The sequence below is a fragment of the Poecilia reticulata genome, chromosome 18 (assembly GCF_904066995.2).
Source record: "Poecilia reticulata chromosome 18, P_reticulata-male-v2, whole genome shotgun sequence".
Taxonomy (NCBI): Eukaryota; Metazoa; Chordata; class Actinopteri; order Cyprinodontiformes; family Poeciliidae; genus Poecilia; species Poecilia reticulata.
In genome coordinates, this window is record NC_088847.1 from 17,779,669 (window position 1) to 17,792,882 (window position 13,214).

General features: G+C 39.3%; 1 protein-coding gene across 1 annotated transcript in view; it reads right to left on the reverse strand.

The window, feature by feature from the left end:
- col25a1 (collagen type XXV alpha 1 chain) overlaps positions 1-13,214 on the reverse strand; it is a 196,155-nt gene that overhangs the window by 96,696 nt on the left and 86,245 nt on the right. The gene's annotated exons all lie outside the window — the stretch shown is intronic.

Here is a 13,214-nt window from a genome sequence, read left to right on the forward strand (position 1 = left end):
ATTTTGTGTTCATATCACTTTCCATGTAAACTTGTTTCTGTGTTTATACAACAGCAAAAAAAAAAAAAAAAAAGACCAAATAAAATGAGATGAAGAATGTGGCTAGCTTTTCCCCCTTTCTTGCAGACTACAAGTCTTACTTGGGTGCAAAATGCAGGACTGTATCAAAACCTCCTTGTACGATACTAAGGCCTGAATCTGATCCCACCGTTTGGCTCAGCCTCGACCTCCAACTCTGCTCCTTTTGAGCGGCCTCCAAGATAATGTCAGGCGCTGCCAGTGAGGAGTCCGCGCTCAGTTCAATGTAACCACAGGTGGAGTTTGACTCCCACTTTACAACATGAGCCCCGTTTGCTTCCACAGGTTTGTTTTTTGAGGTTTTGTAAGAAACAGAAGGCGGTTTACTGCACTTGGCACTCACTTCACTTTAACTCACTTTGTAATGACACTCGACACCTCTGAAAGGAATATTTCGTACGACATTATGACATCCTTCTGATTTCTGTGGTATGACAGCTGCTAAGAAAACGTTTGCCATATGGTGGCTGCTGTTCCAGGCAAAATACATCACGTTATTTGCAAATATCACCGTGGTTTATAATATTCCTCACTTTATTTTTCATTCTAATTTTAGACTTTTAGGAAAGCCAGTTAAAATTGCAGAGCGATATAAAGATAAAAAACCTTCGCTGAGACTCGTGTGTGCCAACAATAATATTCCCACTTCAGAAAGAAAAAAGATTTACTGTATGTTAGCAAAAAATAGTCAAAACAGGTTTTCAGATATATTTAAAAAACTGATCAAGGGCTCTGGCTGTAAATGAAATAAGACTTGGTGAAAAAGCATTTTGGCTTCAGCTTTCTCACAGATTCCCAAATGCTGTCACGGAACAATGGTTTTTGGAGAAAAAAATAAATAAAGTGCGGCTGGGAATTTTACGATGAGGGTCAGCAACTATGAACAATCTGTTAAAACCTTTTCAGCACTTTTTTCTTTCTTCGTTTGCCTGTCACTGAAATAAATCAAAGTAAATTTAATATTCTTTCAGATGTATGGTCAGACATAACAAAATGGATGCTGTGGTTTTGTGTGTTTCACATTGTGTTCCACATTTGGTGGCGTTTGCATTTTAGAAAGTGATGCAGCAGATAATATTTTCTCTCATGCCGAACCAGAAAGAGGAGAGTGTCAGTCGAGGTATGATGGTTTGGCTCCGTGTTTAGCTATGCTAGCAGGGTGGTGGACTGGAAAGCCTTGTCGATCAGTCTGCTTTGTGCCAGGTTGAAATCGCTCTACAACTATCAAATGAACTGTCCAGGAATTGTCTTCAGACAGTCGAGGTTGCTTGACAGTTTAATGGCTTGAGCGGTGGTCCAACATTTTCTGTGGCAACGTCTTGGGGTTGACAGTTTCCTGTTTAAGCAAAAATACCGTAAGAACAAATGGTGTTCGTTTCTATCACGGGATTAATCATATATCTGCTGATGCCTAAGCTTTTAATTTAACCAGAGAGGATTATTTCTTCATGCCTGTCAAAAACCTTTCAGCTAGCTCTGCAAGACTTCTCTCAGTTCCAGGTGAAGCTTACTTCAAGTTAGCATGCTAACATGTTGCAGAGAACAAAGCAAGTCAATATTCAGATTCCCCTTGAGATAGAGCATGTTAATAAACGCCCTGAATCTGTTTCTGCTTAAAGTGTTGTCCAATTTACAGGTGGTAGTTTCTTTCCGCCGTATGGATGGGGGTGAGGTGATGACTGTATCTTGGTCTATTATGCTAAATCACTGCATAAACGCAACACACTGCTTAGATAATACCCAGTCTCCTTTTCACACAATTGTGTCAATATGGCTCTTTCATGTCACAGTTTCTCAAGGAGAAGCATCAAACCTTGAGACCAAAACGAAGAGCATAATACAACCTCTTTCTCCCTTTCAAGAATCAGACAGCATTAAAGTTTGAAATTGCACACTCTCTGCTTAACTCCACTAGAAGTCGTTTGAAAACCATTTCACACAAACCATTTGGAAGCACTACAAAAACACGCAGCTTTAATCCATTGTTTTAAGATTTTCTGCAAATATTGTTCATCACAACATCATTTTAAAGTTATGGATTGTTTGACATGATAAACGTCCTGTTTACGCTTCACGCAGCTGAGACACAACTGCCTTTTAGCATTGCCCATCATCCATGAAGTATTGATTGGCCCTGAGCAGTGGCCCTCTTTTCGCGTCTCCTTTTCCTCCAAATCAATCAGTCTGAAGCAAGCCAGCACTGGGTGGAGCAATTTACACTACCAGCCATGTCTCAAGAGCGCAACGTACATAATCAGACTGCTTTAAAACCCTCTCTCACGATGCAACGGAGTCATTCTTCAGAATGAAAGTCAAACTTTTGCCAAAAACAGCAAACAGTGTACCAGTTGTAACCTCCAAGCAAATCAGGTTTAAGGAGAATTGGCTCCAGATCTCTGTGAGCACAGATCCACTTCTCTGCGGTATATAATCTGTTTCAGTTTTTATTACACCATGTTTTAGTCATCATACATGAACCCTAAAATTTATTACTCAACTGTGCCACAAGATGGGTTAATGCTCAATGCAGTCAAAAATAAATAAAAATAAAAATAAAAAGTTTTCTCAAACGTGTCATGATTTTCCAATGAAGCAGAACCAAATCTAAATCTTGCTTCTTTAAAGGCAAAAGGTTTCGCTACAGTTTCTGCAATACAAATAAACATATTGTGACGTGAAGGACATGTTTGGAATATGTTCAGACAGATTTTAGTAAGTCTTTATTGACATTTGCCTTTTTGCCCTTTCTACATGTGGGATCTTTATGCCATGGTGTAGGAATTTCAACATTTGGTTATATGATTAAGGGTGTCTTGCAATTCAAATTTGGATATTTCAAAGGTCCAAGTCAAATGAAGTGCAGAGGAATTTAGCGTTTTGCACCCACTTAATGCTGTGAAGAGTTCAGGAAGGGTTCGGGCCCGTTCCCACAGTCAATGAGCGAGAAGTACAGTACACACTGGACATTTCACCAGTCTGATCGCCGAATCAATCAATGAACGTATTTTAACAGCTAGTGCTTTTTTATGGATGATTCCCAATTACAAATCAGGAATATTAAAAAATGATTTTTTTCCCTTATATCTTCTTGCATTATAAATATTTTAGAGAAATTTGAATCAGCTAAAATTTGGCATTGGCAGGCCAAAGCAAAATTTAAGTGAGACAACTCAATCTATGACCCAAACTGGGCACACATCAGTGGATGTCTAAATACACGGTAGTATGTCAGCAGTTTTATGGTTTCTAATGTTTTATTTTTAGTGTCATGGCAAATTCTCAAACATAAAAACAAACATGCTTTGCAGCCATATGTTTCTTGCAAGCTAAATAACTGGAGAGGAAATGTGATTTTCCTCAATAATTCAAGAAAGCCAAATATACTGTGTGAGATTGGGCTTTGTAAGAATGCATTATTTATTTATATATATATATATATAAGCAGTAGGCTTAATTTATCTTTTTACATGATATTTAAAGTCCATTTATCCATTGTTCCATTTATTTAACTGGGAATTCTTGAACAGCTGTCCAAATTTGTGGTGGGATATGATGACTAAGGTTCAAAAAGGACATTTAAACCCCAGTGGCAATAGGTATGTAAACATAGGAAATGGGATTCCGCTTTAATACAATGCTTAATACAACATTCTGTACAAATACTTGGCAAAATATCACATGGTTAATATACTTTTAAAAACAATGGCTTTGAACAAGCATAAAGCTGCTTTGCATCATTTGGCTTCGTTGAACTAAATCACGATCTGGTCAGCTCTGATGGTTTCGAGACGGCTCCAGCCACCCTCGGAACGTGAATCCCAGCGTTTCCTTGAAATGTTGAGAACATGCAAGGAGAAAAACCTCTGCTGATCAATGTCTTTCGAAACATTCCTGGGACTTATGAAGAAGTAGTCAAAACAGACTTTAATATACCCCATTTAATACCGCAACAAGGATGGATGAGTTTATTAAACCTCACAACACTTGGGTATCCAGGTCAACGGAACTACAACTGCACAAAAGCTGGCTTTCTTCTGCGCAGCACAATCATTTGTTACTTTACAAGTACATTTTTGTGGAAACGTCTGGCAAAAAGGCACCCCTTCAATCCAGGATCATTATTCTTTGCATGACAACGAATAAATCAATACATGAAATGCTAATTCATGGGCCGCTGAGTCCGGTGTCAGAGGGAAACTATGGAAATTGAACAATATTTTAAAATAAGTCTGGTCTGTGAAGGTCACTGCTTTCCTCATTCTCTACTGACAAATGTGAGCTGTTGTCATGAAAAGAAACTGCAGACTCCAAAAGCAAGCAAAGAATGCCTAACAAGCAGATTAATTATGTAATAAGTGCATTTTCTGGAAAAAAAAAAAGAAGAAAAAAGGACGACTACAGCACCTGCACACAGCATTATAAGCAAGTTCAATACAAAAACCCTGACAGACAAAGAGTGGGGACAATGTATTTGTCCGTGAGGTTACGCAGACCCAGAATTCTGTCTGAACATATCCATCACTTTTTGACACGAACATCCAGTTCTCTCTTACGGAAGTCAATCCAACCAGATGAAAACCTGGACTGTGTCTCCATCACTTCCAGAACATCCATGCGGTCGTCAGTCACTGGTACTGTCGAAGGAAACGTTAAAAGTCCCATTAGTCTTGCGACCTACTGAACTGAATCCGGAAGAAGAGCACTTGTACTCTCACTGACCTGGACTTCTTGTGCTAATCCCTCAACTTCCTCAACCACTTTAGGAGAGACGACAAGCCAGAGGCACAACGAGTTTCCGCACAAAGAAAATAATAAAAAAAAATTTAAATACTACTTTTTATAAGAACAGTTACGCTTGCTTAAGACATTTGAGTTCAGCTTCTGGGAAGCAAGACTTCATATTACTGTAGTCTTATAGTAGATACAAACCTATGTCATTTCAAATAACAGCCGTATTAAAGGCCTGGCAAAAGAAGATTGTACAAATTTCTGCCAGGACGATATTTGAAATTCTAAAAACGGTACAAATAACTGTGACGTAAACACCTACTGAGTCTGATTTTTATTTTTTATTTTTGGAAACAGTGATGGTTGTAAACTCTTATGGCTACTGAGGTTATTCTAGCTAGGTTATTCTAGCTAGAGTCCTTTTATTACCAGTCACCACTAGCATCTTAGCATATAGCTAGCCTTCCTGATGAGCTTATTTAACAAATTCCTCTCAGCTGCAAATTAGCTGCTGCTAGTCTTCAGGAGCCTCCCGTTGCCCTTCAAAAGCTCTCGTGTCTCCTTAGCAGATAGTCTGCTCTGACCTGCTAAAGAGCATCGGTGCTGTGACTCCAGTCTGGTTTATTGTTTAGGAGGAATTTACCATCTCCAAGTCGGTTTCCTGACCGGTGAGTCCGTTCCCAAGGAAATCCACAATCAGCTCATTGGTTTAAACAAAAGAAAATCAGTTCTCCAAAAAAACTGAGTCAGGGGCTAAATAAAAATGAACATAACTCTTTATTTCCCCATTTCAATTTAGAGGTTCATACATGGGTAGGGAGATATTGTCCAGCAGTGCACAATATCGCACAAAAGGAACAATGAAAAACATTGTTCCTTTACCTTTCACTAAAGGAACAACGTGTTACTGAGTTTGTATCTGTTATATAAAATCCTAATAAAATGCACAGAGGTTTTTGGTGTAATGTGTTTGAAAGGCATTACATAATGTCTTTTAAAAGAGGAAAGTCCTTGTTTTAATGGTAGAGCTGCTTTGGCAAAAATAGCCAGAAGTACAAACAGGTACGAGTTTTATGTAGTGCTAGGCTAATACCAAGTATGGAAACTCCTTTATCCTTTGCTATAACAGACTGTAAAGATCTGTTTGGCGAAGTAATATAAACAGACATTTCAGGAAGAATTTGGATCTCTACTTTAATTTTCCCCAAGACCCACATTTGAATCCCAAACCTGACTTAGAAAAACAATGTCCTGAAGGATATTTAACATCACTCTCCGATTCTGCGGTATAGGTCTTCATTATCCCCATTTTCAACTATACTTAACTCCAATGCAACAATTTCCTGAGTAAATATAATGATTACATCCATTTCCTAAATACGTATTTGCAATTATATTTAATTCATTCCCCAGAAAAAGAGACCATTGTGTCTGATTTTTACATTTACTAATTTTCCCCTTTTTTTTTTCTATTTTTTGTGCTCTAACATAAATTCTTTACGGTTCACATAGACACACATTTATCCCGCTTAAATCAATATAATGCTGACAAACCACCACTTCCCGTCCAATCAAATTTATTCTGCGTTATAAACCTTCTGTTATGAGCTGCAGGCGTTGTGTTTACACAGCTCAGAAAGAAGGATTAGTTTGGAGCAAGAAATCTCCCTGATTACTTTTGTAATTTGGATCTAATAAACACTTAGAGTGTGTAATGAATGCCCGCTTCGCTCGATTCCACCACTTTCTTGACAATTGAAACGCGGCGACAAGACAGAAATGTCATCATGTCGCCAACATTAAAATTAAAACTCCGAAGTGACGGTTTTTGTTCACGTTTGGAGTTGTTAAGATGTCTCCCAACAGGAATGTGAAAGGGATTACACGAGGCAACGATCACAACTGGAGAAAACAGAAGCTGGTTTCTGTTTTAACTTAACGATGCTTTTGTTTCCCCCTGCGAGTGTGTCTGCGTGAACGCTTAGGAGTGGTCAGATAGCTTGAAATGAATTCATTTCTCAAGTCATCCCTGAGGAGTACAGCGATTCTGTGCCTGGTTGAGTGTGTGTTGGTTGGATTCTGCCCATGTTTGTCCAGATGCCAGTTATGAGTTCATTAACCAGCGAGTCTATCCATTAAGATGTGAGGGATTGTCTGGCGCGGCAGACTCTGATTGAAGTTAGCATTAAAAACGCATCTTTCTTCTGCTGCACTACATGAAATAGCCAGCCTCAACACTTAGATTATCCTTACAGAGTAATTACCGCCAAACTGTTCTCCCGCTCTGGATTAGACTTTTTTTTTTTTTTTTTTTACATTTAGGGACTCAAGCAAGAAGCAGTTCCTTCCCGAAACGAAATTCTTTCTCAGAGAAGAGAAATGACTCGAATTCGAGCATGCCTGGAAGGGATGCATGGATCATCTCCGTTTTTGCTCCGGTTCAGTGTTCAGGCTTGAAGACTCCGGGAGGACCCGGTATCCTTTAAGGGAGCCTTTTCATCACCTTGAGAGATCAATGTGTTTTCCTCTGGCAAGGGGCTGAGTGCGAGGATACTTGAAACCCACCCTGTTAGCTGCACACTGCAATTATTCTTCCCGCAGCGCTGACTGCGGTCGTGATGGAGGCAGAACACACTCCCTGATGAGGCGAGGTCGGTAATAAGCCGATCGATCAGCCAAGTCGCGTCGCTTTATTCTGGGGGCTAAACTGGCACGGGCGGCTCTCCCGACAGCTCTGTCAGAAACCTCCGCTGTGTCCTTAGCACATCCAGCAGCTCGAAATACAGCTGCATGAGATGGGGTGTGACTTTTGGGGAGGCTTAAAATTATTAGCTGTTAAATTTCAAAACGCGCTGCTCTGAAAATGAAAGAGATGAGACGGGCTTGGCTTGGCCCGGCCAAGGTGTAATCCACAATGGAAATTAATGGTTTCTTTTGAGTGTTAACCCGGTTATGTCTTGGCGTTCCGTCACAACGGATTCAAGAGCCTCTTAAGAACCCTCTAAACCAACGAAAGTTCAAACTCTTGCCGTGATTTTGAAGTAATCTAAAGTCTGATCTCTAAAGAAACTATCATCTTCCACCTGTGCCTTGCTGGCAATTACCAGAGTCATAAAATCATAGCAAACAACCGACCCGAAGTCCAAAGATCTTAAATCTGATTTTGTGATTTGTACAACCAATACACAATGCTCTTAAACTTAATGTAATTCATCAAGTGAAATATTCTCTTTGAGCAAACAGCAAACCTTATAGTTCTCCCTCAGGAGCATTGAATTCCCGCATTTAATCAATGGTTAAGACCTCTGATTTAGTACTGTTGAAACTAATCTCCTTTCCTCACTCGACTATAAAATGCTCATAGATGTAATGGCTGCTAAACGAGAAGGCTGAAACATCAAACCTCGTTTGTCTTTTAAGTGACGTTTAGAAAATGACATTACGTTGTGTTATTTTGTACAGATGCAAAGGGATATCTTCAATTGTACGTACAATGCCTTGGAAGTGTATTGGATCAATATTTTATGCAAAACAGTGCATAACTGTTTTTATTGGGGGTTTTTTTGTTGTTGTTTTTTTTGTTTTTTTTTACAAATATCTGATCTGAGAAGTGTGGCATGCATTAAAAATTCAACTCACCTGCATTTAAAACTGAACCATTTTGAGCTGCAGTTACACCTACAGCCTTCTTCTTTTTTTTTTTTTTTTTTTTTACAGCTTTTCATGTATGAGATGTTTTTGTGCATTATCCTTAGTAAATTAAATCTAACTCAGTCAGATTATAATGAGAGTGTCTGTCACAGATTCTCAATTGGATTTAGATCTGCTTTCTGATTGGTTCACAGTAGTTTGATCTAAACCTTTCCACTGAGCCTCTGGTTGTACGTTGGGCTTGTTGTTTAGGGACTTGAACAGCTTGAACGGTGCAACGATATCTACCCTATAAAAACAATATTAAGTTCAAACTGCATATAAATCTGCAAACTAGACGCTTTTAAAATATAGGCAATGTGACAGCAGTGAGTCTAAGGGAATTCTTTAAACAGTTTCTTGTGAAAATGTAGAGATTTGTTTGGAAGGTTTTGAACTGCTATTTCTTTTGAATTTGGCTGAAATGGCTGAGTTATGCGATTTGGCCGCGCTCTTCCATCCGATGCTCCTTTACAGTCTTAGACTCCGCCGGCTGCTGCTGATTAAGCTAAGATAAACGTAAAGGGTGGAATATCTATGAGCCATTCATGTATAATTTATTGAAATAATGAGGGAAAATATTGCCAAATAAGCAGCTTTATGCCACTTCTTCCCTACTGTATGTTCCTGACCCGGTTAATGAACTCACTGCTTAGTGATAGTTCTTACCACAATATGTAATTGACCACATTTGCGATGCATTTACACATGGATTGGACCTTTTAGTACCCCAGATTTAACATTAAACTGTACCAAATAATGAGCTAAAGTTACTCTTATCACATTGTTACAAGCCAGTGATCCACTTCAGAGTCTCCTGCCTTTCTACCAGCATCTCCACCTGGCCGGTTTGTTTCTGTCCCCTGACAAAGTTTATAGATGGGTTGTGTGTGTGAACTTTGAAAGAGATGTCCCTGAGATTAGATTATGCACAAACTTTATTTATTAATTAGCTGTATTCTATTCTGTTGGTAATTAGTCTAAAAGGAAGGTGAACACAAATGCACGCATTTGCTTGAAGAAAAAAAAAAACCCATTGAACACAGCTTCCTAACGCCGTGTGAGTCTACCACGTTACATTCCAATAAAATACAAGCTTGTGGTTGCAAAATGTTTAAAAGTGCAAGGCGGCTAAATGCTTTTGCAAGGCACCGTGAAGTGGGTTCAGACACAGTCCTGTACCTGCTGACATGACTGCTGGCTGACCTTATCAACACCAGGAATGTGTGAGCCAATATGCAAAACGTGCATGTGCATCTGCGGTGCGAGAGGCGGCAGATTTAAAGAAGCAGAGCTGCTTAGTATGGACCACAAGGCCTCAAGCTGCTCAAGGACAGTCGCCGCAGTTCAACACAGATGAAATCACTACAGAAAAATAATAACTGCAGTCAAGTCAAACGTGTTATTAGGATTCAAAACTATATTACTGGACTGCCATGTGATGTTTTCAGTTTAAACGACCGCACACTCTTAACACATTAAGGTTCGTGAAATTAAACAAAACCGCCACTTCCTGCATGGTGAGAAGTACCGTGCAAGCTGGCACATTCTGGGGGTAAGAAATGGTGTTTTTATATTTCGCGACGTCAGGTGTTTCTAACAACCACAACACTCTTTTCCTACAAGCCAGTCGAATTGCCCCCACAGCCTGCGACAGACCTGGAAGTGGTAACTGTGAGGGGTACAGCATCTGTACAAGCCAAATACTCTCTTAACCCCTGTCCTGCCCCGAGGAAACCATGGAGCCACAGCCTGCTAGCTGCTGCTCATCTGCTCCTTCCAATCAGTAAGAGTAAAGTCAGAGCGTTTCCTCTGACAGCTTTGATATGTCCTGCATCCAATCCTGCAGCTGGAAAAACTACCACAGTATGTGTGTGTGTGTGTGTGTGTGTGTGTGTGTGTGTGTGCGTGCGTGCGTGCGTGCGTGCGTGCGTGCGTGCGTGCGTGCGTGTCCTGATGCACTGCGCCAAGTCCCAGTTCCATGGCGAGTGAAGTCACCAACCACACTAATGCTATTTAGTTAAGTTATTTCCCACACTAATCTGTTAATTTTCAGTTTATCAGCCCAGGGTTGTCCGTATCCTCAACTATGCTTTTACTTAGTCAATCGTGATGGTTTCAGCAGAAGTTACATGTATGAAATCAAAATTGCACATACATGCTCACCATTTTTTTTGTTAAATGCTGCCTTAGCAAGTTGCAACTATAGCAGGCTTTCTAAATACACCAGCAAAATTAGTAATTTCTGAAACTCATATGTGGAATTAATAGCACTACTGTTTTTTTTTTCTCTCTCACACACAGACCTGGTTTTTAAGTAAAACCTACAATTTTTAAAACAAAATGAGACTGGAATCATTCAATCTCGTTTTGGTATAGCTATACCAAAAAACAAAAAATCAGTCAAAATACAAGTAAAGCCAATGATTCCAAAAAAATAAACTATGATTTTTGTCATTTAAAGTCATAGTTCTCAGGTTTTACTGAGTCTTTGTCTTCTCTGAAAATGAAACAATTTCCAGAAGTGATTTGGCTTGTCTATGTGAGGAACTGCTGGTTTCAGTCATGTTTATGTTATGACAGGTAGGAATATGTCAAATGTCTGGTCATGGCCTCCCTGAACCTCAACCCTAATGAGAAATAGTGACTATGTTTAAAAGCCAGGTCCATGTCAGGAAATCAAGGAATTAAAAAAAAAATCTATTAAAGTCATCAAATATCCAATTAGAATTATAGGAGAAGTTTATTTATTGCAACAGGTGCAACTTTGAAAATAATATTAACCAGATGTCAGGGGTGTTGTACATATTTAACAATGCATGTACTTGTTTTCAGTGAATTAATGAAAATCAATGAAAAAGTCAAACAGGTGCAACCCAATTTCTTATTTTTCCACTTTCGTTAGTTGTATAGTTTTAATCTGTTAAACCAGAAACTGAAAGATCCAAGTGCATCATTAAAAGCTCAAACTGAAAGTCAAATTCCTGCCCGCCGCTGTAAATGAGCTTTACTTGTGTTTTGACTGATCTATGATGGATTAAGTTTTCCACAGTTTGAACATCCAGAGGATGAGGGCTTATGTCAAAGACACACAGGCTTGTCAAAAGAAAATAAAAAAGATATGACTGATAGTCTGATCAAATATGACTGCAAATCCATCCAACTATGTTCTATACCTGGTTATCCTTGCAGGGAAGCCAGCGCCCATCCCCAGTGGCCGTTGGGTGAGAGGTGGGGTACGGTTTGGACAGTTCTCCAATTCATCACAGAGGCACAAGACATAAAACCCATGCACACTCACCTAAAGACAAGAGAGCCTTCAAATAACCCAACAGTCATATTTTTTTGGACAGTGGGAGGTAGTCAGAGTACCCGGAGGGAAGCCACACAAAGGTAAATTGTGCAAACTCCACAGGCAAGGATCTGAAACGTGGACCTTCTTGCTGCAAGGCAACAGTAAAATCTGGAGTCTAAACTTTATAGCTTATTGTTTGAGGCAAAGATTTACTGAAGACTAACAGCAGTTTGGAAAACTTGGATTTCATCTCGACTTAAAAAGCTCCACTGAGTGCTCAGAAAATGCCCTCACTAAAGATGAGAGTCAATTTAGCCCTCTGCTGGTTTCTGCCAGCAAAGAAAGCTCAATCCATTTTTTTTTCCCCCATTCACATATTCGCTGAATCATAAAATCATAGCACAGCGTGTCCTTTCAGCAGTGTTTAATCTCTCAAAAGACTCGCTTGTTCTGCTGAAACTGTGAAGCTAAAAGTAGCAACATTTAAACATCAAACGTTTTAACCACAACTGTAACCTGCATTCCCTTGTTCACATGTTCTCACATTAAAAACACAAACTTTAGCGTATTACGTTGGGAGTTAATGTGATAAAGCCACCCAAACTGGCAAATCGTTGTGAAGTGGAGGGAAAATTGTGGATGTAATGCAATCTTGGTACAAATGCAGTCGATCTCTGAAGATTATTGTCAAGAGAACAATGAAAACCATGAAAATTACCAGACAGGACAGGGTTAAAGCTGCACTGAAGTTCAAAACACAGTTATAAAACAATATTCCACTAACATTTTTTCCCTAAATTTCACAATTTTGTCCAACTTTCACCAATAAAATCTCAATATAATACACCAAAACTGTGGGAAGGGCTCTAGGGGGTGATACCATCTTGAAGCTCTATAAATGGAGAACTTCAAACCTTTAAATCATTAAGTCGGAAATAGCTTGTGGAGACCATTGAAAACAATCAAATCACACAACTTCAAAGCTGTCATAACCACTCTGAAGAAAAAAAAAAAAAAGCAGAGTCAAGTTTTGGGAGGATGCTGAAAGCTTTAAGTGTCTCAGTCTGAGAAGCCTCGGTGGGTCTTCAGTGGAAACAAAAACAAAGTGTCATCATCAAGGCGTCGACCGAAGTGTCAGCCAGCTCTGTTTATTTCCATAAGCCCAGGAATTCCCTTCCATACGCATAGCGATGAGCTGCAATTCTTCAGGAGACAACCTTGAATCAATAAAACTGTTCATTTCAGGCATAAATTCAGCAACGCTTTCAGATTTATCCTAAAATCAGTGCTTGGTTGTAATAATATATCTGGAACTCCAGGCAGGCGGCTGAGGTATAAATCTAACTTGGAAAAGTGACTCTAGAAAAGTTAACTTTGAAAAGTGGATGCAAAAAGCTGATCTTTTTTTTTTTACTAACTTACG